General features: G+C 40.5%; 1 long non-coding RNA gene across 1 annotated transcript in view; it reads right to left on the reverse strand.

Moving 5' to 3' along the window:
* Positions 1-3263: 3263 nt before the first annotated feature.
* LOC121543112 overlaps positions 3264-18932 on the reverse strand; it is a 123003-nt gene continuing 107334 nt past the window's right edge. The window contains exon 3 of the long non-coding RNA XR_005995986.2: positions 3264-3662. This is a non-coding gene — a long non-coding RNA (uncharacterized LOC121543112). The remainder of the gene's footprint in view (positions 3663-18932) is intronic.

The raw sequence follows: 18932 nt of genomic DNA on the forward strand, positions 1-18932 counted from the left end.
TAGTTGTGTGTTGTTGTCCGCCTGTCCGTTGGTGATTTGTATTTGCTCTCATGTATTTTGTGTATTTACGCATAGCTTGCGTAATCGCTCGCCTCCGTTGTGTTGAGGCCCGTTATTTTGTATTGTCGTGTTTTGACAAGTAAAGTCTGTTGGACTAAGCTTCTGTGTCCTGCGCCTGACTCCAACACCACATCCACATCAGCTCGTGACAAACTTGCACAATTGGTGGCTGACTAAATACTTTTTTCCCCCACTGTACGTGTTCGTGTAGCCCAATCAGTTCGGCTACTACAGACAGAAGTTGGCACATCGGCTGTACCAACTTCAGACGAGTCCCAAGACGCTTGTGGGGGTCGTAGATCAAAACGGAGAACACCAACGTGTTCGGACGCTACAGACGAATTTGTGAGAAGACCGATTTTCGGGATGTCTCATGGTCTGACAAACACCGCTATAGCTCTGTCACCGTTTACCGCAGATGTGAAAGTGCGACATCGGCAGATGCGGTGGATTGAGAAAACCCCCAGATATCTCTAGCTTAAACTGACAGATTTTGATGGGGAATGTTTTATTATGCTAATTAAATTTTCATGGGGGCACAGACGTCTACTCTAAGGGGTTTTAAGAAACGTTTTTCAACAGAATTGGAAGAATGACTACACCCCTGGTCACATGCAAACACAGTTCACTTTCATACTTTGCTCCTTGTATAATTCCATCTCGCATCTACACACTCTCCTCTCACCTTTTCCCCTTGCTTATGGACTTCAGTGCACACCACATCAGCTGTCATAACCGCTAACCTCTACACACAGCCTACATCATTGTCAACATATTATCTAACGTCATAATCAATATACCTAATAGAACGAATGCGTTAGTAAACCCGCTGCAATCACGAAGTACAGTGCACAGTCAGCAAGCAGTTTAGCAGTTACACCGGCGGACCCCGGTAGCAATACATTTATAAAATCAAAAGCTACCCTTAACTTGGAAGTTCCAGTGTTGGATAGCCATAGGAGAGCTATTCCCACTCTGTTTAAGCCAGGTGTTTGAGTAGGCTAAACTAGCTTGATGCATTCGCTAGCTAAGTAAGTGAAAGTAAAAGAAGTATTACAAAAATATAGCTAGCTTTCTCTATCTATCTCTCTCTCTCTCTCTCTCTCCCTCTGCTTCTCTTTCATTTTTGAAGAAATTAATTTGTTCAAAACTGTTCAACTATTGTCTTTCTCTCTCTTTGAGTCAACTACTCACCACATTTTATGCACTGCAGTGCTGGCTAGCAGTAGCTTATGCTTTCAATACTAGATTAATTATCTGATCCTTTGATTGGGTGGACAACATGTCAGTTCATGCTGCAAGAGCTCTGATAGGTTGGAGGACATCCTACGGAAGTTGTCATAATTACTGTGTAAGTCTATGGAAGGGGGTGAGAACCATGAGCTTCCTAGGTTTTGTATTGAAGTCAATGTACCCAGAGAACGGAAACTAGCTGTCCTCCGGTTACACCATGGTGCTACCGTACAGAGTGCTGTCGAAGCTACTGTACACTTTCATTGCAAAAAAGTGTGTTTTAATCAATTATTTGGTGACGTGAATATATTTAGTATAGTTTTATCTAAAAAGGATAACTTTGTGTTTCACTACTTACATTTTTCTGAAATCCACTGAAGAGGATGGTCCTCCCCTTCCTCCTCTGAGGAGCCTCCACTGATTTCAACCCCAGATGTGAACTTGCATTTCCACATGTGAAAGTAAGATGAACACATGGAATTTTTTTACATCTGAAACTGCAAATGTGATTTTCACGTGATAGTTTTTCAGATGTGAAAATGCAATTCACATGTGAAGGGAAAACATGCTATTCTCCTCACATGTGAAAAGGAGGTGTTAACATGCGAACTCTAAATGTAATACATGTGAAAATGTGGTTTCACATGTGACATTTAAGCTCAACATGTGAAAACAGCCATTACACGCGAAAACACGATTTTCACATGTGAAACTGCAAATTTTACGTTGGAACAGAATATATAGAATGAGCAGAATGCCTCACCAATGTCAGAGGTATAGTAACAAGAGCAGCCAGTCAATGAATGAGGAAAAATCTCTGTCAAATCTAAATGAATGTGTTAAATCTTAATTTTAATCGAGTGTTGTACAAAATACGACTGGAAAAAATAGGAGTGAGAGCAAGCCAGTGAGAAAGCAACATTTCAAATGCGAGCACCATTATATATCCAAGAGATGTAAATCTCAATATAACTTTTCTGGTTAAATAAAAGATAAATAAATAATAAATTAAAATAGTAGTGTTGCTGGTCTCTCATTCATAATGAGCTGATGTCCTGCTGGAGTAGCTGGAAGAAGACAGTACCTCAAAGTCTGCCAGCACTTCCAACACTTTGTCTTTATCTGGGCCAGGCTTGGAGGAGGGTTAGTGTTATCAGTGTCTAAACTCTGTACCTTCTGTGTCTATAAGATGTTTACTGCACACACACACACACACACACACACACAGAAATGCACATGCACACACACACACCCACACACACACCCCCAAAAGACAGGGACTATAATCCTCACACTTCCCTGGGGCCTGGATGTGAAAGCAGGCTGGATGGAAGAAGAAATGAAGATGTGTCAGATTCCAACAGCAGCCAATAGGAGAGCAGCGCCTTACACCCAGTCCTCTCTGATAGGTTCTCCTGGCACTCTTCATCTCCGGGTCCGTCTCATTGTCTCTAATCACAAGCAAACCAACAGTCTAACCCAAAGACAACAAGACCCAGGGAGGGATTGAAAGAAAGTGTGTGGGGGGAACAGCAGCCAGGCACGGTGTCAGTAGTAGCCAGTGTGTTATTATTAATAAAGCATTCAAAAAGTGAGCACATCAAAGAGTACAGGGGCCATGCTATCATACATGAAAGTAACATACTATAGCTTAATGTCTCCTAAGGCGTGTTATGGTGACGCAGCTTTCATTTGAAATGCATTGTGTAGCGAATGGATTTGTGAGAGTGGAGAAAGCGTGGCGTGGGTGCAGACCATAATTTAAAACCTGACCTCATAGGCTCTTCAAAGCCTTAGTGACTGAGGATATTTAGTTGTTACTGGTGTAGGAGAGACCCGCGCCAAGGCTGTATAAACAACAGATATGTACATGCCGGCATAGTTGGTGATGCATAGGCCTACTTACATACCACATGATCAATACTCAGTATAAACAACAACAACAACAACAAGATTTGGGAAACCTTTTATTTATTTTGTTCCTATTATCAGACCACACAGCACATTATATTGACATTCACTGGGAATTGAAATGACTCATTTGATGTTACAATTTCTCTTTTCCTGCCCCATAAACCATGAATCCTCAATCCTGCAATTGGCAATATTGCGGTAATACTCCTTTTGCAAATGGAGACGGCTGGAAGTAAGACATCTCTCTCTCTCTCTCTCTCTCTCTCTCTCTCTCTCTCTCTTTACCACCGACGCCAGGTAATTATCCTAATCTACCTTCCTTCTCTGCTCCTGCTCTTCTCTCCTCCACTGCATCACGCTGCTTTGGACCACCTCTGTGTCTTCATTATCAGCACTGGGAGTGTCTAATGGCTTGGCTCTCTCACAGCGCAGTCTGTCGGAGGAGAGACAGCCTGCTGAGGAAAAGAGACGGAGGGACCGGAGAAGAGGGGGGGAAGTGGGGGGAGGAGGAGGGAGGAGGGGGGAGAAGGGAAGGAGATACAGCACTGAAGGGGGACGGCACTGAAGGTTAACATCTCAATCATTTCAGGGCAATTCTGGCAGTCTGTTAGCTCTAGCTTTCAGGCGTCTCCCTGAAAACGAACAGCGGTGGGACGAGGTTGTCTGTCACATTCCAATGTCAAAGAGGTGGTGAGGAGGTGGATGCTTTGGAGGTGGACTGTGTGTGTGTGTGTGTGTGTGTGTGTCAGGATGAGTTGGCCATGGGATGGGTGTATTTAGGGTGACAGGTCGTGTTTTAAGATGGGACAGGGCGGCTGGTGCACCACAACATACAACAGACTCCCACCTTGTTTCTTGGAAACAAAAAGCCATTTAACATACAGAAGGACTGGGGGTGGCAATTCTGTTGCACTTTTTTTTCAAAATGACACCCTTGACGGATGGAAAAATTTTGGGGTCCCTGAACAGATTTATGCGGTACGAAAATAAAATGTGTGACATCAAGACAAAAAGACAGACATTTTCAAACCTACTTTTGAACCCCTAAAGAGAGCAGTGACAAATGCTACCACACCCACACTCCTTCTGTACCTGTTTTTCAACACTCCAAAAATGTCATATAGTCAAACTGTGATCCTGTATGTTCTATATGGCACAAACACAATATACATGGACTCATTTCAAGTGTACTCAATTGTACATTTCATGCATGGAGGAACGATACAGATTGAGATGATCTCTGCTTCCGTCTAAATATATATACAGTATATATGATGAGTTAGTGAATATGGAGGTCTTGCACTACATGCCTTTAGAATGGTACTACCGTGTACTCCATTTAAATGCTAATGAATAGTAATGTATTATTTAATGTTTACGACTTGCACATATAACACAAATGTTATAGCCTACACATAAACATACCACATGGGCGCACTCCCTCACTGAAATGACTCTAGATACAGTATAGAACATTCTGTTGAGTTGCTAAATACTATGCAAATACATGGAGAGCTGGGCACCACTGAGATGAAAGCATGGTCTCAGTGTAGAGCCTGGGTACTGTTTGGTCACCCACAAACAATGGGGGCAGTGTTAGTCTAAAACGCTGCATTAACGCAGTATTAGTCAACAGCCTGAGTCAATACACCCCACTGGGCTCCGTGTCCGCCTACAAACACAACCAATTGCTCTATCAGGGCTCTACAACTAGATGGAAACATCAATTACAGTAAATTACACCGAAACAATGAGAAACACTTTCATTTGTTTAATCTCCTGAGTTGTTTTGAATGATGGGCGCTGGAGTAAGATAACATTACATAGCCCAAAGTTATTGTCCCATCCATCCCCCCACCCCCTCATGTTTATACATACAGCAAGAGTGGACTATTTATATTATGTTCATCAGGATGTACTACGAAAGGAGCATCAACTTCAAATAATGTGTTCAATGTGCGGCCCACTTTATGGATGTAGTTGAATTCCAAATAGGAGGCCTCTGTAGGCGCCCCATGACCCTGAAAATCCACGGCAGCTCCAATGTTTGTCTGGAGAGCTGTAGGCATCCAGAGTTTCATAGCAGAGAAAATAGCCACAGCTCCTTTGAAACACAAAAAGCTTTATGCGCTTGTGTAGGGGAGGAAAACACACACATTATGTGATTAGAAAATAATTGTATGTCACAACCCTGGGATAGAGGCCTCTACATTCTCTATAAGGTCGACTTTAAAGAGGAGGTGAAAACAATGGACCAAATACTCACTTTGTGTATCCGCTCATTCTCTCTGCACAGAGAAACCACAAATGACTAGTCTACTAAATTCTAGCTCTTTTCTAGCAACTCAAACAGTAACTATGCACCAAAACAAAAAGCGAAGAACTTCAACCAAACACTGTAATGTTTTAATGAACTGCTTTGCCATGGTTGATTATCGGGGGGGTTAGATGCAGGGGACAGACAGATGAAGATTTGGCTGTTCCAGAAAGCTTTTTGGGGGGGGGTTGGAGTAAATGAAAGACAAATGCCAGTAGTGCCCACTCAACTATTTTCCCTGTCAAGATCAAAGGCTCCGCCGGACTGGCCTCTCCGCGGGAAACTTGAAATGGGCCCTGCCTTTGTTTGCTGTTGCTAGGAGACCTGCAGACAGCTGAAAGTGTTTGCAGTGGGGTACACGATCAAAAACCTTTCCAATATACATTTTTAGACTGCCGTGTATTCCAGGCCTAGGCTTGTAATTTACAGGACAAAAATAAAAGACCAAGAAATAATTATGTCTGTGTGTTGGTCATGGACTAAATTGAGGATTTGCTTGATTTTTGATGTTGGCAAAGAAAGGTAGTTTAATAGTGACAGGGTTGCATGTTTATAACACACTTGGAAGGGTACATCACTGCTCTTTTCTGTAGTAGGCCTAAAAACAGTATGATATAAAGAGAAGTGAGAATCACACCTTATGTTATATCTTTTGATATTGTTATGGAGAATTAACATAATGGATAAATTGGTTTGGTTAGTCCAATGCTCACTCTCCCCCTCTCCCTCTCCCCCTCCCTCCCTCTCTCTCTCTCTCTCTCACACACACACACACACACACACACACACACACAAACAATGTACCAATCAGGCCCACATCCAGTTTGATATTTACAGGGCTGAAGTTAACCTTAGCCACAATGCTAATTATAACCTTGTTATTGTTTAATGGGCCCCATGATAGTTTGGGTGCCTACACATGTGTCACTGGGTGCTCATTAGCTATTATTAGGTCAACACTCAACTAAAGTCCAAACCTGCTGAGCCAGAAATAATAAGTGTCCCCTTGATATTTACAATACTGCCATTGGTAGGTATGTAATGTGTCTGTTTGTTTAATGAGAGAGTAACAGTGTGTTCAGTTTGTATGTTGACCAGATCAATGAAGAATAAATAGTCCAAGTAAGCCATGCCTCTTAAATCCTCTCCTCATCCTCAATTACATAACATCGTTTGGAGCCACTTAACCCAAATGGATGACTTACTTTACCTGTAGCCATGTCTGAAGGACCAAGAAGTCTGCTTCCTTTCAATTCTTCCAATTAGGAAAGGTATACCTTGTGCATAATGTGCAAACAAAAAACGTAAAAATATGGTGCTGCAGCAGTGGCATGTCCCATATAAACTTGTTTAACCCCTCTTGGCTTTCTAATGCTTCTCAAATGTCTTAAAATAGCTGTCTATAGTAGCCTAGTCTACTCACCCAACCTTATAGACACTTTATGTCACAGGTAATTACAGTGGCCTCTGATCCAAGGGCAAAACCTTCTCATTTTACATTTTGCAGAAGCTCTTATCTAGAGCGACTTAGAGTTAGTAAGTGCATACATTTTCATACTGGCCCCCCGTGGGAATCGAACCCACAACCCTGGCGATGCAAGCGCCATGCCCTACCAACTGAGCTACACGGGACTCTCGTGTAGTAAGTGTGTAATTAATAAAGATGAAATGACCTCAATTTATATATTAAGGCGGTGGGATCTATATTATACTTAATGGAACAAGTAAAACTGAGATCGCCATGAGAGTGACCTTCATGTCTGGAACGATTGAGATTAGAATCGTGCTGCGTCTGCCTGTTGTTTTCACCAACTCGAGCCAACTGGCACCGCACTGGCGTCCTCTCCCGGCTCCCAGTCTGCCGTGGTGACAATGACAACCAGATACCGCATGGCGTGCAAAGATGACAGAAATAGTTGCATGCCAAAGGACTGCTGGAAATTCCAGACAAACATCATGCTACCAGTCGTGAGAGTCGTTTAGTAGCTAACGTTACTTAGCGTGGAAAAATGCCTTATAGCCACCCTATAAGGCATTATAAATCTAGGCTATATGTCCATTCATATTTGTAAAACACCTGCAGCACCTTAACTACACTCAAGAAGACTACATTTAACCAAGTGTTTGCAGTGTAAGTAAATGTAGCCTATTTAATAGTTATTGTTTTTTCTAATGAAATTGTATGTTAATTAAGCTACTCTAGTATAAGCTTAGGGTGGTGTATTCAGAGGTGTTTTCTGTCTAACGATTATGCCACATTATGCACATCCGGTGCGTGCTGTCTGACTAAACCCGGTTTATGGACACTGTCGCTCGATTTGGTGATCCAAAAATAACGCAGCTGGTAAAGTTTCACCAGACTACCGTACAGAGAGCAGCGGACCAGATTCTACCGCCACTTTGTTTACGTCGCATCCCAAGTAACAACTTCAAAGCACTCACTTTATCTCCCAGCCCTTTTTTCTCAATGGAGAGCGAGACGTCATGGCTCTCCAGTCGCTGCACCGAGGGACCCACCCCTGTGTGACATCACTCAGAGAACGTACTGTACTGGAGCTGTTTTCAAAGCTTGCATCAGCAGTCTGAATATCCTGCCAAAAATACATGAACAACAGCAGAGTAAAACGAAATAGTAGGCTAACGTGCGTAACATATTTGGGGTTTGCACTCTCAGACAATAGAATGTATTCAATTTGTTGATGAGGCCAGCACAATTTCTGTTTTTATTTCTTTGGTTGCATGTAAAAAAAATATATATAAATCGATATAAACTCTGAAACCAGGATATGAATCCAATTTATCCACAAATTGTTTTGCTTGTCTAAAATCATAATTTCCCTGTCTAAAATGATTAATATGCAATAAGGGGACAAAAAAATGCTGTACTGCAGGGGTCTTCAACCTTTTCTTGCCCAGGGAGGGACCCCCGCCCAGGCAATCCGGCGACCCAGAGCACAATACGTCTAGGCCTATTCCAAAGGCATCCTACTAAAATGAGAAAAAGCCTGATCATGCAACAATGGCGATCCAGCATTAATAGACACTTGCTACTTAATAAATATATTAAATATACATAAGTAACTTAACAGGCTAATGTTTATTTATTTATTTATTGTGCTAGACCATAAGCTATATGATCAATTTAAACCCGATAATGTATTATAGGCCTGAAGGCGCACAGATGGGACTATTAGTGACCATTTGGCAAATGCATAGATATAATGATGCAAACAATACAAATTATGCACTGTATGAGTTTACAATAAGCTACATAATAATCATGAGACAATTATTCTGAAAACACACTGCAACGGGCTGTCTTTTTCGTTCGTCACAATATTAGGCTAAACAGGAAAGTAGGCCTAAACTGTTGAAAGTTTCAACAAGTCAGTAAAAGTTCTCCTTCCTCTCGCGCTTGGCGATAACAGTTCACCTCTCTTGTCGAATGGTTGTTGCCTGAACCCTCGTCCCCCCGTGGTGACAATAAAATGCCTCGGTTACTAGGCCTTGCGTTAAAGGCAAACAGTTTATAACGTTGTGAAGCAAAGGTATAGCCTGTGTGAGGAGAAAGATTTAGTAACGGTGAGAGGATGGAATTCTTAGTGCGAGGTCAGAGGGCCAAAGTTACCTTTTACAAGCCCCAGAGGGTGTATGTGGAGACCATCGACGTAGAACCAACAGTTACAACTCATTATAATACCAAAGACTTGTCTTTGTCATCAATCAATAGGCCTATCAATCATCAATTCCACTTGACAATTGTTTTCTATTATATCATAGTTTATTGGGATAACCAACTTTAGGCTAAACAAATAGGGTTTCATATATATCATGCCTATGTGTTGGTCTAGCCATACGCCTATACATCCTTTCATCTTTCTGTCTGTCATATCTGTCTGTAATTTTGGAGCAGCTGCTATTCAAATTGCCAAACAATTAAGTCAAATTCGTGAAGGCCTAGTCTATTGGATGCTGTGCATAACTGTTCTGGCGAACTGGGGAACAGAAAAGCAGTTGAGTTACAATGAACACAGATAGGCAACAAAATAGGCCTAATATGATTGGACTTAGACCCAAAAATCGATATAAAAATGGGAAAGTGATCAATGCATAATCATCAAGGAGATAAAAATATATTTAAGAGTAGCCTAAGAGTGTTGATCTTTTCACAGTCTTTCAAATAAGTGTTATTGAGGAGGATTTGGTGTGAGATTCCCTTTTCATTATAACGGTATTATAAAGCGTAGACTTGGAGACAGAAGGGCGAGGCTTACGTCACAGTCCAAGAGTCACCCGCCGTGTGTTCGGCGTCTCCAAGTAAAGACTTATCTGCAAAAAAAGTTTGGACTGACAATGTGGGTGGACAGGGCGTGAAACTACTATCATCATCAGTTTTGAATGAAAGAAAGAAAACATATCTTCAACAAAAAGGGAGGCTCATTCCAATTCAGCTGCGTTGTTAGGACAACGAGAACCATCCCTCAGATGATTAGTTCCACTTCAAAAGAATTTACTTTCCGCGGTGAACGTCCCCCCTTTTGTGTCCTTACACAGGGGTTTCACAAACCAAAAGAATAATTGTATGTTTAGTCAGTCTGTATATTTTTTCCTCTGTTCGAACGACAATTGTATTAAATAAATAGAATACTTATCACAATGCCCTAGAAGTCCATAAACATGTCCTACTCCTGACTAAAAAGGTCGAATGCTCAGACATCATTATAATCTGCGCCAAAGAATAAAGAAACATGACCTAAATAATACAAAAGGTGTAGGATGGCAGCATAACTTAAATGGTACCCTACCCCACGCCATTTGGAGTCGATTCCAAAAGTTGTAAAGACATCCACAACTCCAACGACATACAAAACACAAAATGTGGAAAAGTGGAAAATAAAATGCGAAATAAAGTAGAACGTTTTTTCCGCGTTCAAAAGAACTGGGAACTCACAACTCCACTTCGGACTTCAGTGCTTTCACGACAACTAGGAACTCGGAAAAAAATGGAGATCGGATGACCGTTCCAAAAAATATTTTGAACGGTCATCCGACTTGGAATTCCGAGTTGGATAACAGCTCAAGACGATTTTTCCTAGTCGGAGCTCGTTTTTTCCCCAGTTCCCAGTTGTCTTGAACACACTGAAGTTGGATGTTGGAGATTTCCGAGTTCCCAGTTCCCAGTTGCTGTGAAAGCAGCATATGCCCCATCTTGTTTGACATGGCAAAATACAATGCTCAAATCTGTAAATAAACAAAAAATTATGATATTCAACAAAAATTTATTCATAGTTTCATGGAACAGTGGATGGCAACAACACAATATGAACACCTGACCACAGTCAATATGGGCTTAAAAAGCTAGTCCCTCTTTGTTAAATGTTCTGAATATCCCTATTCAAGAGTTACACATACTGTTACACATGCTTGTGTGACCTATTTTTGCACATATTGCATTCTGTCAAAGTAAAGAGAATACCCACAACTGAGCTCAAATAGAGCAATAGTAATGGCGTCTTTTTATAGGCACTAACCGAGGCTAACTCCACCATGGTTAGTTGCAGTGGTGGAAAGGTACCCAATTGTCATACTTGAGTAAAAGTAAAGATACCTTAATAGAAAATTACTCAAGTAGAAGTGAAAGTCACCCAGTAAAATACTACCTGAGTAAAAGTCCAAAAATACTTGATTTTAAATATAGGCCTACTTAAGAATCAAAAGTAAATGTAATTGCTAAAATATATTTATCAAAAGTAAAAGTATAAATCATTTCAATTCCTTATATTAAGCAAACCAGAAGGCACGATTTTCTTGTTTTTTTATTTATGGATATCCAGGGGCACACTCCAACCAGTGGTGTAAAGTACTTAAGTAAAAATACTTTAAAGGACTACTTAAGTCGTTTTGGTGGATATCTATACTTTAATTTACTATCTATATTTTGGACAACTTTTACTTTTACTTCACTACATTCCTAAAGAAGATAATGTACTTTTTACTCTATACATTCTCCCTGACACCCAAAAGTACTCCTTACATTTTGAATGCTTAGCATGACAGGAAAATTGTCCAATTCACACACTTATCAAGAGAACATCCCCGATCATCCCTACTGCCTCTGATCTGGCGGACTCACTAAACATGAATGCCTTGTTTGAAAATTATCTCAGAGTTTTGGAGAGTGCCCTTGGCTATCCATACATTTGAAAAACAAGAAAAGTGTGCCATCTGGTGTGCTTAATATAAGGAATTTGAAATGATTTATACTTTTACTTTAATACTTAAGCATATTTTAGAAATTACATTTACTTTTGATATTTAAGTATATTTAAAACCAAATACTTTTAGACTTTTACTCAAGTAGTATTTTACTGGGGGACTTTCACTTTAACTTGAGTCATTTTCTATGAAGGTATCTTTACTTTTACTCAAGTGTGACAATTGGGTACTTTTTCCACCACTGACTCCAACACTCAGACAATTTACAAACTAAGCATTTGTGTTTAGTGTGTCCGCCAGTACATTACTATTTTTAGGAATGTAGTGAAGTAAAAGTAAAAGTTGTCAAAAATATAAATAGTAAAGTAAAGTACAGATACCCAAAAAAAATACTTAAGTTGTACTTTAAAGTATTGCTACTTAAGTACTTTACTACTGGTTAGTTGGCCAAAGCCTATGGGGAAATTAGTGAGGGTTTTGGAGGGTTTTTGGATAAACACTGAAAATAAGGCCTGTGGTAAACACAGGTTTAGGAGATATTATCAGTTTTGTTCTATGAGATAATCTTCATCAGCTAACATCACTTTTTGTGAATACTTTTTGCTACTAACATGTAAAAAATAAAACTACACCTCATGTCCAATGCCTTTGACATCTAGCTAACAGGCTTAGCTAACCTTATCAGGCGGCTCTAGCCCAAGATGTACTCTTAAGGAGCCTACCATTACTCCTTAAGGACCATGTATTCTATTTCAGAGGTAGACTGGCTCTGGCAGCCAAAACAGTCAAATACTCCATCTAGACATGAATCGATTCTCAATTGCGATACGGTTCTAGAAACATAAAGCCCTTGCCTTCATATCACATCAAAATTATTTCACAAAAGCAAAATATACACATACTGTACACTGTTTTAACCCGCTTTATCACAGTTGCAGCTGACAGTATTTTTCAGTGACAACACGTTTCTGGCGGCCTTCTTCCATTACACACTGGTGTTCGGAGCATGCTAGATAGCTAATTAGCACTGGTGGTCCCTCTGTCTTCCGTTTGTCTTCCGTAAACACCCACTGTAACATGGAGATATTGCTGTGTGGGAACCCTAACCCAATAAAGGTGTGTATCAATGTAACCTTTTGTTTTTTGAAAATTATTTCTTGCTGATATGAAAGATAAGGTCCTTATGCTACGTACAGAAAACACCTTCGCCCAAATACTCTTATGTGTAATGTAATGGAACTGAGAGTCATGATCAAGGGCTAAGGTGGACCCAAAGTCTGGACAACATCATTTGGGAACTGATAAAACAAGCACCTTACCGCTGAAGAGACATGGTTGCAGCCTGGAGCAAAACAATATACCATCCTTGCATTTTAGTTCGAGCAGGTAAGCAAAATTCTAACTAAGCTAACAAGCTTTTTGGTGGACTAATTTAGCACAGACTAGTTTGTGTGCTCGGCGTAGTCACATGAAACATTTTGAGACTAATGTTGTAGTTCCATTTCTCTGACAGTTAGCAATTTGTTAGCAACTGATTTATTTGGAGCACAAAGGCTTCATAATTCATAAAGGTAATGTCAACTGATTGATATTATCTCATAGAACAAAACGTATAAGATCTCCTAAGCCTGTGTAACCTCAGACCTTATTTTCTGCGTATATCCCAAAACCCCATTCTAATCCCCATTCATTTCCCCAATAGGAATGGCCAATGAACCAGAGGTAGAAAATGCTAACTCATTTATGTTTTTTAGGACTACAAGCTGGTGAGCTCTATTGACTGTGATTCTGGCTCTCTGTTAGAATTTGGCTTGCTTTTCACCCTTATAGCATTCAGCATAAGTATCAAGCACATGTGTAACATTGAAAGCATATTACAAGTACAGTAGCATATGTCAATGTAAGAAGCATAGCCTATTACTTTATGGCATCTCACCAATACCCCTGTGTCTTTGATAAAGGCCTATATTACTAGGAAAGTCTATTCAGCGAATCCTGTTCTGGTTTTGGCCCAGGAGTATCCATCCATCCTCTCTCTTCATGATCTGTGATAACTCCCTGGCACAGGACACACCAGGAGCAGTCCTTTAATGTTTGCAACTGTCAAAGCTTTGATTTCTGATTGATGAGTAAGGGCTGTGCAACAACAGAGCTATCCACCCAACCATCCAATCCCCCTCCACAACCTGATGCTTTCGGTACCTAAATGGGTTAGAGCCTCTGTCAATTCACCCAGCTTTCTGGAAACAGGACAAGAGGGTAGTAAGATATAAATCATTAATGTGGTCATCTGTAGTCTTGGATGATATGTCTGGGGTGCTAGCTAGCTATTATGTTTGATGAATGGGGAGCACTGGAGCCTCCTCAGAGGAGTAACGGGAGGACCATCCTCTTCAGTGAATTTCATAAAAATTAAAATTGTGAAACATTCAAAAAGTTATCAATTTTAGATAAAACTATATTAAATATAGTAAAATGTCACCAAGTAATTGATTAAAATACATTGTTTTGCAATGAAGGTCTACAGTAGCCTCAACAGCACTTTGTAGGGTAGCACCATGGTGTAGCCGGAGGACAGCTAGTTTCCGTCATCCTCTGGGTACATTGACTTCAATAGAAAACCTAGGAGGCTCATGGTTCTCACCCCCTTCCATAGACTTACACAGTAATTATGACAACTTCCGGAGGACGTCCTCCAACCTATAAGAGCTCTTGCAGCATGAACTGACATGTTGTCCAACCAATCAAAGGATCAGATAATTAATTTTGTACTGAAACCATAAGGTACAGCTAGCTAGCACTGCAGTGCATAAAATGTGGTGAGTAGTTGACTCAAAGAGAGAGAAAGACAATAGTTGAACAGTTTAGAACAAATTAATTTTTTCAAAAATTAAGGAGAAGCAATAGAGAGAGAGAGAGAGAGAGAGAATAAGAGATAATTATATTTCCTTGTATTTTTTTGCTTCACTTACTTAGCTAACGAATGCAGCTAGCTAGTTTAGCCTACTTAAACACCCGGCTCAAACAGAGAGGGATGCTATGTTAGCTGGCTGGCTATGGCTATCCAACACTGGAACTCTTCCAAGGCAAGGTAAGCTTTTGGTTTTATAAATGTATTGCCGGCGGGGCCCGCCAGTGTAACTGCTAAACTGCTTGCTGACTGTACACTGTACTGCATGATTGTAGCGGGTTTACTAACACGTTAGTTCTATTAGCTATGTTGACTATGACGTTAGCTAATATGGTGACTGTGTGTAGAGGTTAGCGGTTATGATATGAAGGTTTGGCTTGGAACGTTTTTTTTTGCCTGGTCACAGACAGGTCATGTGTTGTGAACTGAAGTCCACAAGAGAAGGGAAAAGATGAGAGGAGGAGAGCGCGTAGCTGCGAGAAGGAATTATACAATGAGCATTGGCTGCTACTAAAGTGAACAGTGCTTGCGTGTGATCAAGGGTGTATTCATTCCGCCGATTGTTGAAAAACGTTTCTTAAACGGAAGCAAACGGAACGAAACAGGGATAAACATACCTGAATTTGTCCAATAGAAACTCTCGTTTGCAACTGTTGGACTAATGATTACACCCAAGATCAGCTAAATGTAGGCATTGTCATTGTGTCATTGTCTGTCACCTTGATTACTAAAAAATGTATCTCGACCTGTGCACCTACGTTGTAAACTTTCATTCATAGGCTAGGTTGTAGCAACCTCATGATGGGTATAGGGAAAATTCGAGTATCAGGTAGCCTAAACCTATCGATGTTACATTTAGCTGGGTGAATGGAATATGAATGACAGTCATCCAGTATGCTGTAATAGAAATAAGGCAATTCTCATTAAAAAAAAGAATCGTCCTCCCTCATCTTAAACAGCACCGACTGCCACTGATGGGGAGTCTATTGATCCAACACCAAGGTAAGGCATTCATTAAGTATTCATAGATGCTTCACAGAGAAACAAAGTCATTATAAAGGGTGGGATAAAAAGCATCAGGTGCTTTGCCATATGGGCAAAAGGGTATGTTTTGTTTCAAGTGGGACGATCACACGGATGAAAAACTGAAATAACATGTGATGTGCAAATGAACAGCCTTTCAGTAAAAAGAAGTGGGAGGCAATCCAAAATGACCGATCCATATATCCCATATCACTGATGTGGCATTGAATATAGTCAGTATAAATACATTTATTTTCCTTTGAAAGCTTAGGGTAAAATAAAACCTTTTGACATCAAGATGAAATATTATTGCTTTTGGAACATACGGGAACCATGCTGGTATTGGCTATAGGCTTCTATGCAGTATAACAGTGTAATAACAAAGAGGCCTCTTCAGTTTCAGACACTACATACGGGAGAGAGAACCTATTATGATTCTCTACATTTAGTTGAAGTATGTCCTACCTGTGGTGAGGTCACACACAGCTGACCCTCTCTTCAGCACCAGTCTTCTATGAACCCAGCATAACCTCTCTATGGAGCTATAGACATAGAGACATATACTATGTCTATGCCAGGGAAATATTTAAGATCAAAAGACAGTGACACCCTCAGAAATAAATACAATTATGTTTGAACTTAATGCACAAAGAAATCAAAGCATAGCTATAACATACAATTTCCCCTATTCCCATTAAAGAAGGAAGAGTTGACTTGAAAAAAGGACATATTCTTGACTCAAGTGCAACTAATTGCTTCTTTCATCTATCCAATTAAAGGCAGAATTCTAATCCAAGTAGTTTATTTCTTGTTTTGATAACTTATCACGTGCCATAGCCTTTTAATCAGCACAAAAATGTGAGCATTGCATGTTAATTATTTCACTGAGGGATGCTTTATGCTATTTACCCTTATGATTTAGATCATCCTCCCACTGTACTGAATAGGATTCCTCTTGGGCTGCTCCGAGGACTTTGAGGGTCTTAAGACTTACTAGACTTTTCGCAAAAATACCCTCGGATAAACACATATACTACAATGTAAACTTACGAACTTGTCACGTCTCGACCGCTACCTCTGGAGGTAGCACACGACACTCGCCTGACAGTTGCCCCCCTCTAAGCAGGGCAGTGTAAACAGAAATGTCTCGTTGAGCCAACACTCTTAAACGTGATTAATGCCTGATGTCCACCACATGCATATGTATTTTATTTTGCCGGATGTCTTGCCCGTATGTTCTGTACTTGACGCATATGTACGGAGGGTGACACAATTGCGGAGCCTCCGGAGGCCAAATCGAGCTCCGTACGGTGATGCCATGTGCCTACCAAATTTTGTAACAATGTGGAGGGAAAGAGAACTCCTGGAAAGTGATCGGGGAGTTAATGGGGATAGACGCAGTAAAGAGGTCAAAGGAACGCAGACTGTGGGGGATAGAAGGATGCTGGCACATTCAACAAATCTGATCTAACAAAGTGGATATTGGTCAAATCCTTCATGATTGATGTACTGTAACAGGCCCAAAATGTGGTTCCTAAAGTCACTGCATAACATTGGTTTCACTGCATAACATTTAGAAGTTGTCCCTTTTCAGGTTTAAAAGAAGTGACCGCTAAATGCTAACTCCCGTTGGTAGCATAGTTAGCATACAGAAATTGGTGGTGGTAGTCAAAGTCGTTTTTTAACTGTAATGCAGTTGATTAATGACAATGACATGAACATGTATTGGGGTTGACATCCCATACAAACATTACACTCCGATTTTTACTTTAACATAGTGTGAAATACACATAAAAACAATAGCATAAATGTATGGAGGCTAAATTTGCTGGGGGGGCAATGAGGAGATTCGGGATCTTTCCCATGACATTTACACTGTTTTGGTCGAGTCCATCTATGGATGGGGAAACTTGCCACAATAAGTGGAGGCAGTTGCGGAACAAGCTCCTAAAGCGGAAAAAAAAAATAAGGGTTGAAGTGGAGATGCAGGTGGGAAAACGGTTCTGCCTTTTTACTTAATGCTCTCTTGGCTGAACTCCTACATCAAACACCAGGAAAATGACTCCAACATCTCAGAAGAGGTAAGGTTTGTCTTTTCGTTTAGCCAGTTACTCATAATTAGCTGGCTGGCTATAGAAAGTAGCCATGAATCATTACGAGTGGTGCGTTTTAAAGTTGTGCAGATCAATTTATTGGATGCGTATGACCAGTGGCCAGGCTTCCCCAAAAAATTTACCAAGAAAAAAGAAAATACATATTAAATAATTGATTTAGTCTCTCTGTGTTTCATAAATGTCTTTCAATTCACAAGAGGCTGAATGTATCTCACCAGAGAAAGCATCCGAACGAACGAAACAGCGTCCCCTCTGTCTCAGTATGTGTAGCACATCTATCTGATGCCGTCTGGTCAAAAAGAGTATGACATTGTTGTCGCTCGTAGCATATAAAGCAAGTGAAGCCAGCAAGCATTTGGCCTCCCTTGATAAAAAACTGTATCAAATAATAGCTAATCAGCATTGAGCTAAACTGATTGAGCTCATCTGTGAATGGTCCTGGCGCTCCAAAAAACGAGTTTGGCTTCACACCAATCACATTACCTCTGAAGCCAAATGTCATTGACAGAAAAAAACATTAATTGTTGCATCTCGTTGTGTTGTTGTCCTTCTGTGGCTAGCTAGCTAGCTAAAATCGGTCCTTTCCTAAATTACCCATGGATGGAGATAGGGATTTGGAATTGTGGTTCTACTTAATTCTCCGTACTGGCCAATGATTATAACGCAGATTCTGATCCAACCATAAATTCATACATTGTGCCCCTGGCCTGAGAGGATGGAAGTTCAACGTGTAGCTAGATGTAGTAGGCTAACGTTAACTAGCTGGCCTGGCGCATCGTTGCCCATGAAAACGAAGCTTTTTAGCCAGGTAGCCTAGGTCAACAAAAACTAAAAGTGTGTACTGTGTGACAGAGTCATAGACCGTTTAGGCAACATAAAAGAGGAGGATGGCATTGGCGTTTCTCTACAAGTAGGGTGAGTCAACATGTTTTTTCTACTTGCACGCACGCACACACACACACACACACACACACACACACACATACACATAAATAAGTAACATGGACAGCCACATATTTATCTTACGTTGATTGGACTAAATAGTTGTTGGCATCTTTTAGTTGTCACTGTATTAGACTAAGCATAGGTGATTAGATGATGTTGAAATGTTGACGTTGAAATGGTGCTGGAATAGTGGGGCAGC

Source organism: Coregonus clupeaformis, chromosome 3 (genome assembly GCF_020615455.1).
Source record: "Coregonus clupeaformis isolate EN_2021a chromosome 3, ASM2061545v1, whole genome shotgun sequence".
Classification (NCBI taxonomy): Eukaryota; Metazoa; Chordata; class Actinopteri; order Salmoniformes; family Salmonidae; genus Coregonus; species Coregonus clupeaformis.